The sequence below is a fragment of the Sciurus vulgaris genome (genome assembly GCF_902686455.1).
Source record: "Sciurus vulgaris genome assembly, chromosome: 1".
Lineage (NCBI taxonomy): Eukaryota > Metazoa > Chordata > Mammalia > Rodentia > Sciuridae > Sciurus > Sciurus vulgaris.
The window spans coordinates 58025560-58040043 of record NC_136461.1 but is presented as its reverse complement, the minus strand read 5'-3'; the positions used below and the strand labels follow the sequence as shown (position 1 = coordinate 58040043).

Here is a 14484-nt window from a genome sequence, read left to right as displayed (position 1 = left end):
GGACAGATGACCATAAAACATGCGTATTTCTGTAAAGGAGCAAGCTAAACTTTCTTTGATGTTCATCAAGTGATAAGCTCATTTACATGAAAATAACTTGCTTGAACTTCCAAAAATATTTCTGCTCATTTAAATGAACTCTATTCTACAAGCATTATTGATACATAATGTTTAATGCAGAATTGGAATAGTCCTGACCCACTGATTTTTTTACCATGGGTTTCAATGGTAAACCTTTGCTCTCTGTAAGTGATAAAATGTATGAATATCCCCTATTCTATGAAGTTTTCTCAAAACATTCTATGATATTCCCATCAAGAGTTTAATTTCTTACAGTGTTTTATAAAAGCTCTTATGTAAGTAAACATCACTAAAAGATACCAGTGAGGAAAATACATATAAGTGGACATACTATAAAAGAGTACATTTCACTACCTTAAAAGAATTTTGACTGGAAGAATGTTTTGGGTTGAAAAAAATATCATGCTTCCCATTTATTTTCCACTGAACATTTAAATGTCAACTTTTGCTGGGCTTCTTTATGCTTTAAAAAAAATGTGTATAAGGCTGGGGATAGCTCAGTTGGCAGAGTGCTTGCCTCACATGTACAAGGCCCTAGGTTCAATCCCCAGCACCAAAAAACCAAAAAAAAAAAAAAAAAAAAGAAACAAAAAACTTGTATAATTTAATCTTTAAAAGTTTTTAAGCCCAGTGCAGTGATGCACGCCTATAAATCCTTAGTGGCTTGGGAGGCTGAGGTAGGAGGATTTCAAGTTCAAAGTCAGTTTCAGCAACTTAGCAAGGCCCTAAGTCATAGGACCTTATCTCAAAATAAAAAATAAAAATAAAAAGGGCTGGAGATATGGCTTAGTGGTTAAGTGCCCCTGGGTTCCTAGCACCAAAAAAAAAAAGTTTGAATGCAAAATAGTAAATGTGTATATTAGAACAAAATATTTTACTAACATATTTACCATCCCTGGAAATACAATGACAGTTCAAATTAATATACCATGGCTATTTAGAACCAAATCAGTTTAGAAACCATTCAAAAACTCATATTTTTATACAGTCACTTTTACTGCTTGTACACCTGAATCCATTATATTTGATATACTGTAGAGTGACAAATGATCACAAATTATGACAGATTCTTATTGAACATAATTTTTTGGCAGGAGCCACTCTGAATCAATTAATCATACTCTTCCTCTAATCTCTAATTTTCTCTCCATTTCCTTCCCAGGAAAGCCACCAATCACATATTTCAATGAATGACATACATATTTTGTTCACAATTTTTGATGTACATTTTATTCAAATTAAGTGCCACAATTTTACTGATGAATAATAATTTTAAAATTGATATGCTCAAATACCAAAGCACAAAGCAAATTATGATTTCCCAGGTACATGCAATTATGGCTATATATAATAGTAAATGATGATTGAATACCTTGGTTGCTTTAGAAATTTCTCTTTGCTCCATCTAAGATGACTTTCATATTTTTGATTAAAAAGTGAAAATATAATATTTCATTACAGTATTTTTGCATACATCTGAGATTAGTGTACATTAATCTTAAATCATTTTCACAGTAGAAGGCAAGAAGTATAGTCCTCATATCCACATGGTAGATAATTACATTATAAGAACTTGGTCAATGCTGCAGAAGTCAAACAACTCTATGTATACAATAGATAGACTGGGACTGCATATAGACTGAACAAAATTACCTATCTGCATGTTTAACTGAGGCAATACATAAATTCTTTGTGAAGATATTTCGTATCCTAGATTTTGATAGACATGTGATTTATTTATTTATTTTTGGATGTAAAATTAAATAGCATTTAAAAGACATTTATTCACATACTGACATAGCTATTTCACATGATTATCTTAACTCTCCCAATGTATGCTTATTAAGTTCACATTCTTATTTTGATGATTTAAGAAAATGACAATATGTACAAAACATTACCGAGAATATTATCTTTTTATATTTTTAATACCTGACTACATTTTGTAAGTGAGACAGACTAATGTTACATAGCTCAAACCCAAGCTCAAATTGCATACAATTATTCATTTTGTGCATTTTCCTTAGATAATTTTGAAATATTCAACTAGTTAGCTGCCAAACTCAAAACAATAACATCTTAGTGTTTTGTCTCACATCTCTCTGCCTTATCACTTGCCCTTCTCATAGGTCATATAGATTATTCAAGAACAAAATTATCTGACAGAACAGTAATATAGCAGTCAATATTCTCATCCCACTATTGAACCAGCCAAAATTCAAACAAGCTAAAAGCTTAAAGTATCACAACATAGTTTGACTTTGAAGATAGGGCACAAGTAAAAATAATTTTCTATAAACATCAAGGTGATCATTAGGTAAATCTTCATAGGCAAGCAACATTTTATTTTTTGAATATATTATATAAAAATTTTCAAGCTATGTATCATTTGAAGTATGAGATTATTGACACTCAATGAATTAAAAATATACTTTTATTACAAAATGGAGTCAAATGCCAGAGTAGTCTTTAGCTAACCAGTAAAAAAACTGAAATTGCATAATTTTTTTAGATACAAAAGACTGAACTAAGTAAATGCAATTATGTTCAAGCTAACAAAATTTGGAAATGTCTTTGCTGTAAAATATTACAACATTTCAAAATATTTTGTTGATGTGCTAAGGAATTTCAAATGAATTTAATAAATAAATGGGAGGTTGTTTATCCATAGCCTCCAATTCTTTCAGAAGAGGGAATGAATATGGTTAAGAGGTATAAACAGACAGAAGTAATAAAACTTGGAAAATTCAAGAAATGATTCTGAGGTAACCTGTCATTTGGATATTAATTTTTCTATAAGAGATTACTATATAATGAAAAGAGGAGAATCTAGGTATAGGGAATTTCATATATAAATTTAATAAAACTTTAAATAACTTTCTGGGGATGGTGAAATGTTCCTTCTTGAAGGAGCTTAATATGGGAGGGATTGTTGGGAGATGGAGCAACTCACTATGTGTCCTTAACATTTATTTCTACATCTCATTCATTTTGTTCAACCTCAAAGAAGTGTTTCTTCCATTTCTTCAGGTAAGTACCTACTTGTGCACTTGATCCCGGGCTCTGTAAATCTCTTCTAAGAAGGACCTGGCTTCCTCCTTCAGCCTATCTTCTCTACTGGCTCCTTTGGGCCTATGAGCAATCTATATACCTCTCTACCTCCTCTTCCACCTCTTACATATATAGTAAGCACAAGTAACCACTTATTTCTTGTCCATTGGACTACAATTTGTTTAGCATCTACTGTGTACAGGCAATATACAAAACAATGGGAAAATGAAAGGGAAGAGATGAGCTGGTCCGTCTTCCTTTATCTTCTGAAAATGGCACTCTTACTTCTTCACTAACCATTCACTCATCAGCCCAGTGCTTTCTGAGGTCCAATATCCTTCTCAGGTCTCAGCTGTTTTAGCAACAGAAGGAATTCTAGGACTGATTCCCATATCTGATGTTCTCTGTCTGACCTTGGGCCAGGTATTTGACTATCTTAAACAATAGTCTTCCTAATGGGCAAAATAATACAATATTATTTCCTCATTCTATTTTACTGTTACTCACAATGAAATATAATACATGATATACTTTGCCCATTGCCTAGCACATAAAAGCTCAAGGAAATATTGGTAGGTATTAATATCTAAAAAAATTTTCAAATTCCAAATCTAACTAACAAGTCTCAGTCATTATCTTTGTAATCTTTTGACTCTCTTTCATTATTAATCTTTCCCTTTATCTTTATCCTCCTTAGATTTTGGGACTAGTTACTCTCTTTCTTTGCTTCATAAAATATTGACTTCTTCATGGGTTCATTCTTTGCCTATCCCTCAAATAGTGTTTTCTTCCAAGTCCTTTACTTTCATTACACAGTACATGAGGATTTGCACCTATAGTTTCCAAAGGCATACATACTAATGAAGCCTGAACCATGCCTATCCTCTGCCTGAGAATTCAGATTCGTATACCTAAATGCATTCTAGGTAACTTTAATTGTATTTCCCCAAATTAAATTCATCATTTTGCCTCCAAACTAGCTCCTTATTTTGGATTTTTTTTTTTTAACATTCATTGATGGCATCAATATCCACCATGTCATCAAACTAGAAATCTGGAGACTCCTCCCTATCATTTCTAATATCTAAGTAGCCTTAAGTTTATGCCAATTTTATTTGCTAAGTATGTCAGTAATTGGTTCCTTTTTTCCATTTCTGTTAACATTGTTTTATACAATAACCTGATTTTTACCTGTGTTATTATACTAACCTGTTAATCCGTCTCTTATTCCTCAAATTCATACTCTTTGTAAGATTACCAAAGGAAACTTAAACACATAATTCCCCGTTCTGAACAGAGTTGTGTCCTTCAAAATTGATATGCTGAATCCTTAATCTCCAGTACCTCAAAAATGTGACTGTATTTGGATATTTCATTTTCAAAGAATTCATTATCTTGAAATAAGGTCACCAGGGCAGACCTTAATGCAATACCCCTCGTATCCTTATGAAAAGGGGAAATTAGAATGTAGATGCACAGAGGGAAGGCCATGTAAAGAAACAAGAAGACAGTCACCTACAAACCAGGAAGAAGCTTTCACAAGAAACCAGCTCTGCTGGTACCTTGATCTTGGACTTCTAGCCTTCAGCATTATAAGAAAATAAAATTCTATTGTTTAAGGAACCAGTCTATGGCACTTAATTATAGCAACCCTAACAGAAGAAGACACTACCTGTGTATTTCTTTATTTTTACTGATTCTTTTTAGTTATGTGTAACATTAGGATACATTTTGACATAATCACAAGAGCATAGAATATAATTTGCTTTAATTCTGTTCCCAGGATTTACTCCCTTCCCCTCCTTACCTCCCTCTATTGTACTGATCTTTTTGCAATTTATTTTAGTTTACTTTCAAAATTAGTGTCTTGTGGATATACTTGATGTTGGGATTCACTGTGTTATATCCACTTATGTGCATTTGAAATTTCAATCAGATTCATTCTACTGTTCTTCCCTTTTCCTGTCCCTCCTTCCTCCCCTCAATCCGCTTTGTCTACCTTACTGATATTTCCTCTATTTCAATGAAATTCCCTCTCCTTTTATCCCCTTTTCTTCTCTATCTTTCTCCAACCCCCCTTATTTTGGATTAGCTTCTGCATACTAGAGGAAACATTTGACCTTTATTTTTTGGGGACTGACTTATTTCACTTAGCATGATAGTCTTTAGTTCCATCCATTTGCCAGAAAATGTGATTAAAGCATTCTTCTTTATGGCTGAGTAATACTCGATTGTGTGTATGTACCACATTTTTTTTCATATTCTTTATCCATTCATTTGTTAAAAGGCATCTATTATGTATTTCTTCACTAGTTGCTCAGAGTATAAGGGACAGAATCCTAATATAACAGGCCTCCATAGTGCAACCATGTCTTCCTAGCCAGCTTCCTCTCTGACCATTCTCTGCCTCATGTTATATACATCAACAATCCTTAACTACTTACAGTTTCTTGCACATACTGTACTCCTCACCTACACAGGTGCCTCTGGTACCACTGTCCTCACCTGGCTGGCTTCTATCTAGTTCTTTCCGTTCAGTTTAAATCATTCATTTCCAGGGAACCATCCTTACTAAACTGATTTTTTTGAGTAATGCACATAGAAAGCTTGTAAAATAAAGACAAAAAGAGGGGGAAATCACCATAAACTTTAAAACTCTAACATTAGTATTATAACTGTTTAATAATTTTCTTTTGAGATTTTGGAGACCTATTTTATTTACACAATTGAGGTTTTATTGTGCAAGTTTTCATTCTGTGTTTATTTGATTTGATATGATTCTTTGAATTTTTTTATTATCAAGAATAATTTTAATGGATTTATAATAAATTCTACCATGTTGGCTTACTTCAATAAATCTAATCATTCTTTTATAACCAGAAATTTTGAATTTGTCATTGATTGCCCTGGGCTTAATAATTCACCTAATTCTACATTGCTCTCTGGTCTCTGGACCTGACTATCTCTTGGACCTTTTCATTGAGGTATTTCACTCAGACTTAACTAGTTTGCATCAAACTTAATTATTTCTCCTAAGCATCTTCCCATCCTTCCCACTTTTCTCACACCTTTCTTTGTATCTGTTTATAGCATAGTAAGCACCAAGTGCCAAATCCTCCAAACCAGCAAGCCATGAGTCATCCTTGACTTTCCGTTTTCTGCAATCTTTTCCAGTTCCAATTCACTCCTTCACTGAAGTATTTGACTCTATCTCCTAAGTATATCTTGTATCTTTTTCACTGAACTGCCATTGATTCAAACTGGTTTTCAAGATTTCATGGCAATTGAAATGGTTATAAACCCATCCCTTTGTCTTTAGACATTTAGATTCCATCTTCCTCAGATTTGCTTCATAATTATTGTTTTATCTGATTTTTTTTTCACTCCATAGCTTAATGTTCTTGGATCCTTCAAAGCCAAATTCCAACCCTTTGCCATAGCTTTGTACTATGTCACTCAGTCCTTCTTGTTATCCTCAGAGGGAATCAGCTTGATTTTCTGATTTTATATCAGTTCTTCTCAGAGATCTATATTGTGATTGTGACTTATGTGTCTGTGTGTCTGATTCTATCCCTAGAGTGAAAACTTAGAAGAACAAGCTATAAAAGCTAAAAATGATAAAATGCCTAAACATCTATGTTGGCAGAATTTTCACTGCATGTTCAAGGTAGGAAGAATAATACAAGAGAAAGGAGACTAAAGTGTAGGGAACTTGCAATAAAAACCTAGCCAGAAATAAAAAAAAAAAAAAAATTTCTGTAAAATTCTTTGTACTCAAGTCTTTGCTATCTAGTTTATTTATACCAGTGTCCAAAAGAGTCTGAAAAATGTAATATACTGTTCCTATTGTGAAATAAATATATATAAACTTTTTGAAACTTAGTTGATTAAGAAATGTTGGGAAACAAAAAACACAATGCTAAACATATTATTCTAAGAATAACTCAGGAAATCACAAGCTGTAATCAATAGAGGTACACATTCATTATTTCAAACATGGGAACTTAATGGAGGCTTGACAGTAAGCAATAATTACCAAAGGAACACTAATACAGACTTGATATTCCATGGTAACAAATTAATTTTGGAACTGATTGAAAAGAACTTCGTTTTGAACAACACCATTATGAGCCCTGGTTATTGTTACGATTTTAAAGAATGTTCTGATGTTTCATTTTCTGGGACATGTGGTTATATGTTTTCTCTAAGGGCTTGATAACAGTAAGAAGCTTTATGAATAGAAAGTGATATATAACCCTTGGAATCACAAGGTCCATGTCTTAGTCTAGGTGCCATCAGACCCTAAACTCTCAAAATTCTGTATGTACATTCTGGCAGGGTAAAATGATAGTTTTCTATAGTTAAGCCTGCTGTTGTGGGTCACCATTTTGGGATCCTTATTTATTCTCCAGTTTTATGTTCCACTTGCAGACATTATAGCTCTCTCATCTCTGGTACAATAACCCTGTCTCCTTGTAAAACCACAGTTCCTAAAGACCCCATAGCCTTGGAGCACAGAAAGCGGGGAGATTATTCCACTTTTCTCTTCTCCTGTTATCTGTTCCCTTCTTCTTTTCAGGACCTAGTGACTAAAATTAAACAGATGTAGCCAACCTTTTGTCATTAGATAACTTTTCCTCCTGGACCTTCCATCCCAACATTTTAGAATAAAAAATAATAATGCACCTAAAGCTAAAACATCTTGCTGACTGTATCATAAGTTTTATTCTGTTGGCATTTGAGAATGTGCCATCTTGCTAAATGCAATTGATCCACTATTGAAAAGTAGATGGGGTACCTTCAGACACAGTTCTTGCATTTCAAACCTCAGAATATTCTTTTCCATTTGGTGGTAATATCTAGGAGTTCTATAGTCACCCATTACTGCTGGTGAATCTGAAGTCATCCTGGTCACAGGCTGATTTCCCATTCAGCTGGTATTTTGTTCAGTTGTTATGTCTCCCTTTGTCCTCTCTATATAGGGAATTTTCTTCAGTGGTTCACTTACCCCAGTGTTCTTAAGGGCCTTAGTTCCTTGACTGTAGGAATCTGACACCTATTGGTGTTGACTCCTAAAAGTTTCCTTGGGCTCCTTTCTATTGAATACTCTTAGTTATTTGTCCCAAAAACTGTGTATGTATTGTGTAGTGTCTGAAAATATTGTATTTTTAATAAATACTTGTTGAATATTAAATCCATGTTGTGTAGATGGTCAGCTGAAGTCACAATCGGGATCATAGCTGGTTTATAAGAACCTGTATTGGTGCTTAGTTATCCCTTTGAGACAGAAGGGGTTTCCTTGGTTTGTGGAGAGTAGGCTGGAAGTAGTTTCCCTCAAGAAGGAGGTGCTCAGGTGAAATAACTATAGCCACCTTATTTTCATACTTTTGTGATATACTCATTCTGTCCCTGATGGCTAATGGTGGCAAAAAACTTTCTGATTGAAAAGGGATGCTGAGATTTTTTTGAGAACTACCTTATTTTTCTGCCCTTTATGCTCCTCTTCCTTAGAAATAACAGTCAACTTGCTAGGATGGCAAGGTTGCCATATATTCCTATTTACCATAGAAAGTCCCAACCCGAACAACCTTTAATTTATTGGTATAGATATTCAGGTTTCTCTAATCCTCAACATGATATTGCCTCTATCTATCTGTAATTCTTTGCATCCAGTGACAAAAACATCATAACCACACTTTCTCTTCTTCAGTTACAAAGTTGCTCACTAAAGACTATAGGATGTGAATACCTTTTGTGTTAAGCAGCATCTCAGTGGTAGAAATATTTCAAATTGTTTTTTAGTCTGATGATGTAATTTCTTTGTTGCTTCATTTTTGAAACTTCAAATACAGGGCTATGGATATTTGATGTTCTTTTCTTAATATCAACCAACAATACATTTAATGATCATATTGGCTACTACAGTGTTTGGAAGATTCATTAGCCTTCTGACCTGGTCACAATAGGTTTTCTTTCTTTCTTTTTTTTAAAATTTATTTATAGATGGACACAATATATTTTATTTGTTTATTTATATGTGGTACTGAGGATCAAACCCAGTGCCTCCCACATGGTAGGCAAGAGCTCTACTACTGGGCCACAACCACAGCCCCACCAATATGCTTTTTACACAATTCTCAGTAGTATATGTTTGAAACTGTGTTGATGAATATCATTACAAATTTTTATTTTAATTTTGGTCAAGAATATTCATCTATTTATTCATCTATGCAACTTATTCCATTCCCCCCCCCCACATACTTGCTACTGCTCTAGTCAATGCAGATTGAAATGTGAAAGATATTCTTTTGTAAAGAATTAATAGGTCTGCAAGGGAAACAAGCATGTGAAAGAGTACAGCACAATGAGACAGTTCTCTGTCTCTCTCTCTCTCTCTCTCTCTCTCTCTCTCTGTCTCTCTCTCTCTGTCTTTGGACAAGAGACTATGGAAGAGGGATGGGATCACAGGAGGTCTTCTGCAGGAGCTTATCTCCTCTGAGTCAAGACAGGTAAGCAAATAAGTTAATCAAAGATCAGGGAGAAATGTGAAAGGCAGAAGAACCACACATACAGGAGACCAGAACTGAGAATGTAATTTAGGATGACTGGATCACAGAGGGGAAGAAGGGGAAGGAGAGACAGATGAGGGGCAGGTCATGAACGGTCATTATATTAAGGGGTGTAGGGTTTTTTTTTTTCTCGAGTGTTATTGAAATTACTAAGGACTTTATGGTAGAAAGTGACATAGGGTTTATATTTTACCTTTGGAAAAACAAAATGAGGGTGGCAAGTGTGGAGACACAGAAATAGGTGATTATAATAGATGAGGCCTGAGATAATTATACTCTGAACTAAAGTAATTGTAATGGAGATAGAAGAAAAAACAGATGTGAGATTACTCAGAGTTATAATTTGATGTTTAGGTATGTAATTATTAGGTGAATGGCTGTCTTTTATTAAATATTGGTTTAATTAATGAGGACAAAGATAGGATTTCTTTTTGCACATCATTACAACCCATGGCACAGAAATGCCTAATAAGCATTTGTTGAGTGTATGCGATAACAATGAATTTAGAAGGTACATTCATATTAATGTATGATATGCAATGGGCAGTATATTAGTCAGTGAGGATATAGTGATGAACAAGCTGAACAAGATCCCTTTCCCCAAAGAGAAATTTTAGAAAGGGGACAGAAAATAAATGAGAGAATTTGTGATAGTAATTAGTGCTACATAGGCATTAAAATAGGGTATTTGGAATGTTTCTGGGGTAGCAGTAGCTACTTAGATTGGAGGGCCATCAGAGACCTTTTGGGGTGACATTTGATTTGAGATTTAGATGATAAAAAAAGGAGCCAGGCTCTGGGGGCAGAGAGTTCCAGACAGAAGGAAATGAATAAGCGAATTAGACAGATTTGACAGAACTTGTTGACTGATTGGATGTGGGCGTAAGAAATAGGCCTAAATGATTCACAGGATCTAGAAAATGTTGTTTCTATTAGCTGAGCTTAGGAAAGCTGGAAAAAGTACAGATGGTTACGCAACAATGAGTCAACACTGGAGCTGTTGATTTTAAGGTACCTATGGTGTGTTGAAATACACAGATGATACTTGCCTCTGAGACAGATTCTTTCAAAGAACAACCTGGGCCTGGGACCATGATTCTAGACGGATTGTTCCAACACTATTCTTCAGGTGAAATTTTCAACTGCAATCTTCAGTTGACATTTGCTGAACCTTCCAAAACCTGCTGCTATTCAGGACAGGTAGATGCTATTCTTATGATTCAGATTTTCAGCTAATTTGGACATTACTATTTTTATCAGTAGTTAAAGGTGATGTGACTATTAGTTATCTATCAGTAGGCTGTAGCAGTTTCAATTATTTCCAGGTGGAAATCAGGAAATCTGAATTCTGCTATATCCCTCAAATATAAAATCTGTACAAATACTGATCAATTTCTGATGTTCTTGTGTATTTTACTTTTTTTTTTTCCTAGTACCTGGATTGAACTCAGAGGCATTTAACCATTGAGCAACATCCCCTCATTCCCAGCCCTTTTGTGTATTTTATTAGAAACAAGATCTCACTGTGTTGCTTAGGGCCTCACTAAGTTGCTGAGGCTGGTTTTGAGCTTGCAATCCTCCTGTCTCAGCCTCCTGAGCCGCTAGAATTACAGGTGTACGCCATCATACCCAGAAAATAATTTCACTTCCATGGAAAGAAGTTCGATTCTTTTGGAATCCCACCCATAACTGTGCTCCAGCTAAATAACTGGAGCATTGCTTATAAGACATACTATTAGTTTTTCCATGTCCAACCTAGACTTGAGTGTCTGGTTCAGAATGTGTAGCTTGACATGGTTTTTTCCCAGTACTGCTTTGGTTCATAGATGAGGAGGATGACAATTACATTTCTTTACTTTTGTGGTTAATCTTGAAAGGCATCATGATGAATAATGAATATCTGAAATAGAAAGTGTCCTTTGTATACAGACATACTGAAGACTGCCTTGCTATGGACATACACAGCTGCTGTGACTTCTCAGTGAAATACCATTTCACCAGAGAAGGCTCAACTACAAGGAATTTGACCTGATAAAACTGTCCTGCATGATTAGAAAACTTTCAAAAAGAACCAGAAAAAAGGCAGATGTAGCAAATGACTTTATCATATGCACTTGTCTCTGGCTGCAAGATCACTTGTGATTTTCAGTTCCACCATACACATAAAGCCAAGGGCCTCTGGTCTAGAATTTAGCCTCTCCATTAGCCTCTTCTGTCATAGCTGTACTTGCTAGAAGTTTTCAATGACAGCTGCATCCAGCCTGCTCTTTCAGTTCTATAGCATCAGCTTAACATTTCATTCCCTAGCAGATCTCTTTGGTCTTAATGTTCTCTTTGGATATACTCCACTCAACTTTTATCAGAACTATTTGCTATGTTCCTCCTTTTTAGTTTGATTTCCACTCGTAGTTTTCCACAAATAGAACCTGTTGAATTGTCAGATCCAGCAGAATTCAAAATGTAGATTGAATGTGTTACATTTTAGTAGACAAAATCCATTAAAAAGTTTCTGCAGTTCTCCAGTTACCCACAGATAGAGTTTACCGACAACCTCTCAATTATCTCAATTGATATGCTGACACAAGGTCATAGTAAGTTGTGCCCCAGAGAACATTAAGAATGCCATTTGTTGAACTTATCTTAAGAGCTTTATCTATGGAACACAATCCAGAAAAATATCAACACTCACTATTGAAGATGGGTATTCAATAGCAGATTATAATGCAAAAATTTATAAATTGCTCACAGCAATTGAAATAATTAAATGGAAGTTCTTTTTAACTTTTCTATTTAAAAATGATCTGTGTGTGTATATATATATATATATATACCATTAACATATGACTTTTATAAATTTATAAATGTGATGGTTCATGAATACCTTTGTTGTGTTGTTATAATTTTTAAAACTTTAGGTACTTTTGTGTGTGTCTTCCTCTTTCCTTTCTAATTGTTCCCATGTTACTCTCCCTGACCTCAATCTCATGTGGCTCCAATACATATCCAATACATATCCTACCACATTTTTTGATGCTTTCATAATCATATGGAAATACACACAAATACAGGAGGTTTTGTTTTACAAAACTAAATTATAATATACCCACTTTTTGTACCTGTTTTCACTCCTTTGAAAATAAGTTGTAGAAATGATCATTTTAATAGATTTCTTGGGTCTCGGTATCATTATTTATGCAACCTTCATTCTATTAATGTAGTTTTCTAAGTCTTTTTCCTCCCAGGCACTCCAAACAATACTATAGTAAACTTACTATAAGTTAAGCAATATACTTGATAGTTGTTTTTATATATGATATAAGACCATCTAATTCCTTTCATTAAATGGATCACCAATTCTACAAAATACATTTATTAAATAATTCACCTTTTATCACTGATTTAAAAATGCCAATCTCAGTGCTAGGCCATATAGTCCGTCTCGTAGAGTGCCTGACTCTCATGCTGGAGGGCCTGGGTTCGAGTCCCCAGCACTCTAGGATTGTGGAAATAAAATGCCAATCTCATTTTAAATTCTTATGAATACTAAGATCAACATCTGAATTTTAATTTTGTTTCACTCTGTTTTTATTTTATGACAATATTTATTTAATAAGAACACCAATTAATATGTTCTGATAACTGACAAGGCAAGTCTTATGCCATTAATACTTTCAATTATAAATTCTTACCTGTTATCTAGCATTCATTTTTTTATGTTATATTATAATTAAGATTATTTCATCCAGTGAAAAGCCTTTGGAATCCTAAGAAGAGTTGAGTTAAATGATATTGAACTTCCTTAAATAGTAATAAGGATAAAAAACTTTAAGAACATTGAATCTTATATAAAATAATGCCTTTTCATTTTTTTCAGATCTTATTTTATATTCTTCAACAAGAATTTATAGGTTTTAAGCATCAAGGTCCTTCTTGCTAAATATTTTCCTAACTATTACTTAATTTTGTTGCTCTAGGGAAATAGAATATTTATATTAGGTTCTTTTATCAGTGAGTATTTTTCTAGAATGGAAAAAAACTATTAGTATTTATCTATTTATTATGTCTTTAACCATCTTGCAAATTAATCCTCATTCATTTTTAGTAGTTTACTAGGGCTCAGAATTGCTAAGTGGGCATAGCATGATTATATGATTAGCAAAGAATATAAATGTTACTGTCAGTTATTTCTACTCATATAAATCTTTAAATCCCTAATTTAGCTTTAAGAATTGTGCAATACTGGGGCTGGGATGCAGCTTGGGGGTACAGTGCTTACCAGCATGTGTGAAGGCCTGGGTTCAATGCTCAGCACTACAATAAAAAGAAGAGTTATGTGATACTGGGCAAGTTCCCAACCTCCTGAAGTCTTATTGCCATTCTTACAAAATGAGAACTGATAATGTACCAACAATATAGTGATAACATGTGAATTAAATATGTTGACAAAAAATACAAAAAGTACTTTAGTTCAGCGTCTGGCAAGTAGAAAACTATAAAATGATGAGATGAAGAGATTCTACAGCTAACATGTAAGAAAACTAATCCACACAAAAATATGAAAGCGACTGTTGCAAAATAAAATCCAAACAACAATGTATTTCACCTAGTGTACTTTCTAAAGTTTAAAAAAAACAATTAAAAAAGAAGAAAAAAGAAAAACCTTAAATCTATATCTGCATAAAGAAAGAAAAATAAAAGGGAAATAGAATGGCCCAATTAAATTTCGTGGGAACGATTGGAAAATAGAGAATTGAGCTCACGGGTTGGCTCTAGTAGAAATGAA

General features: G+C 33.9%; 1 protein-coding gene across 2 annotated transcripts in view; it reads right to left on the bottom strand.

Moving 5' to 3' along the window:
* The window catches only part of LRRC7 (leucine rich repeat containing 7), a 525614-nt gene that overhangs the window by 218186 nt on the left and 292944 nt on the right, over nt 1-14484 (bottom strand). The gene's annotated exons all lie outside the window — the stretch shown is intronic.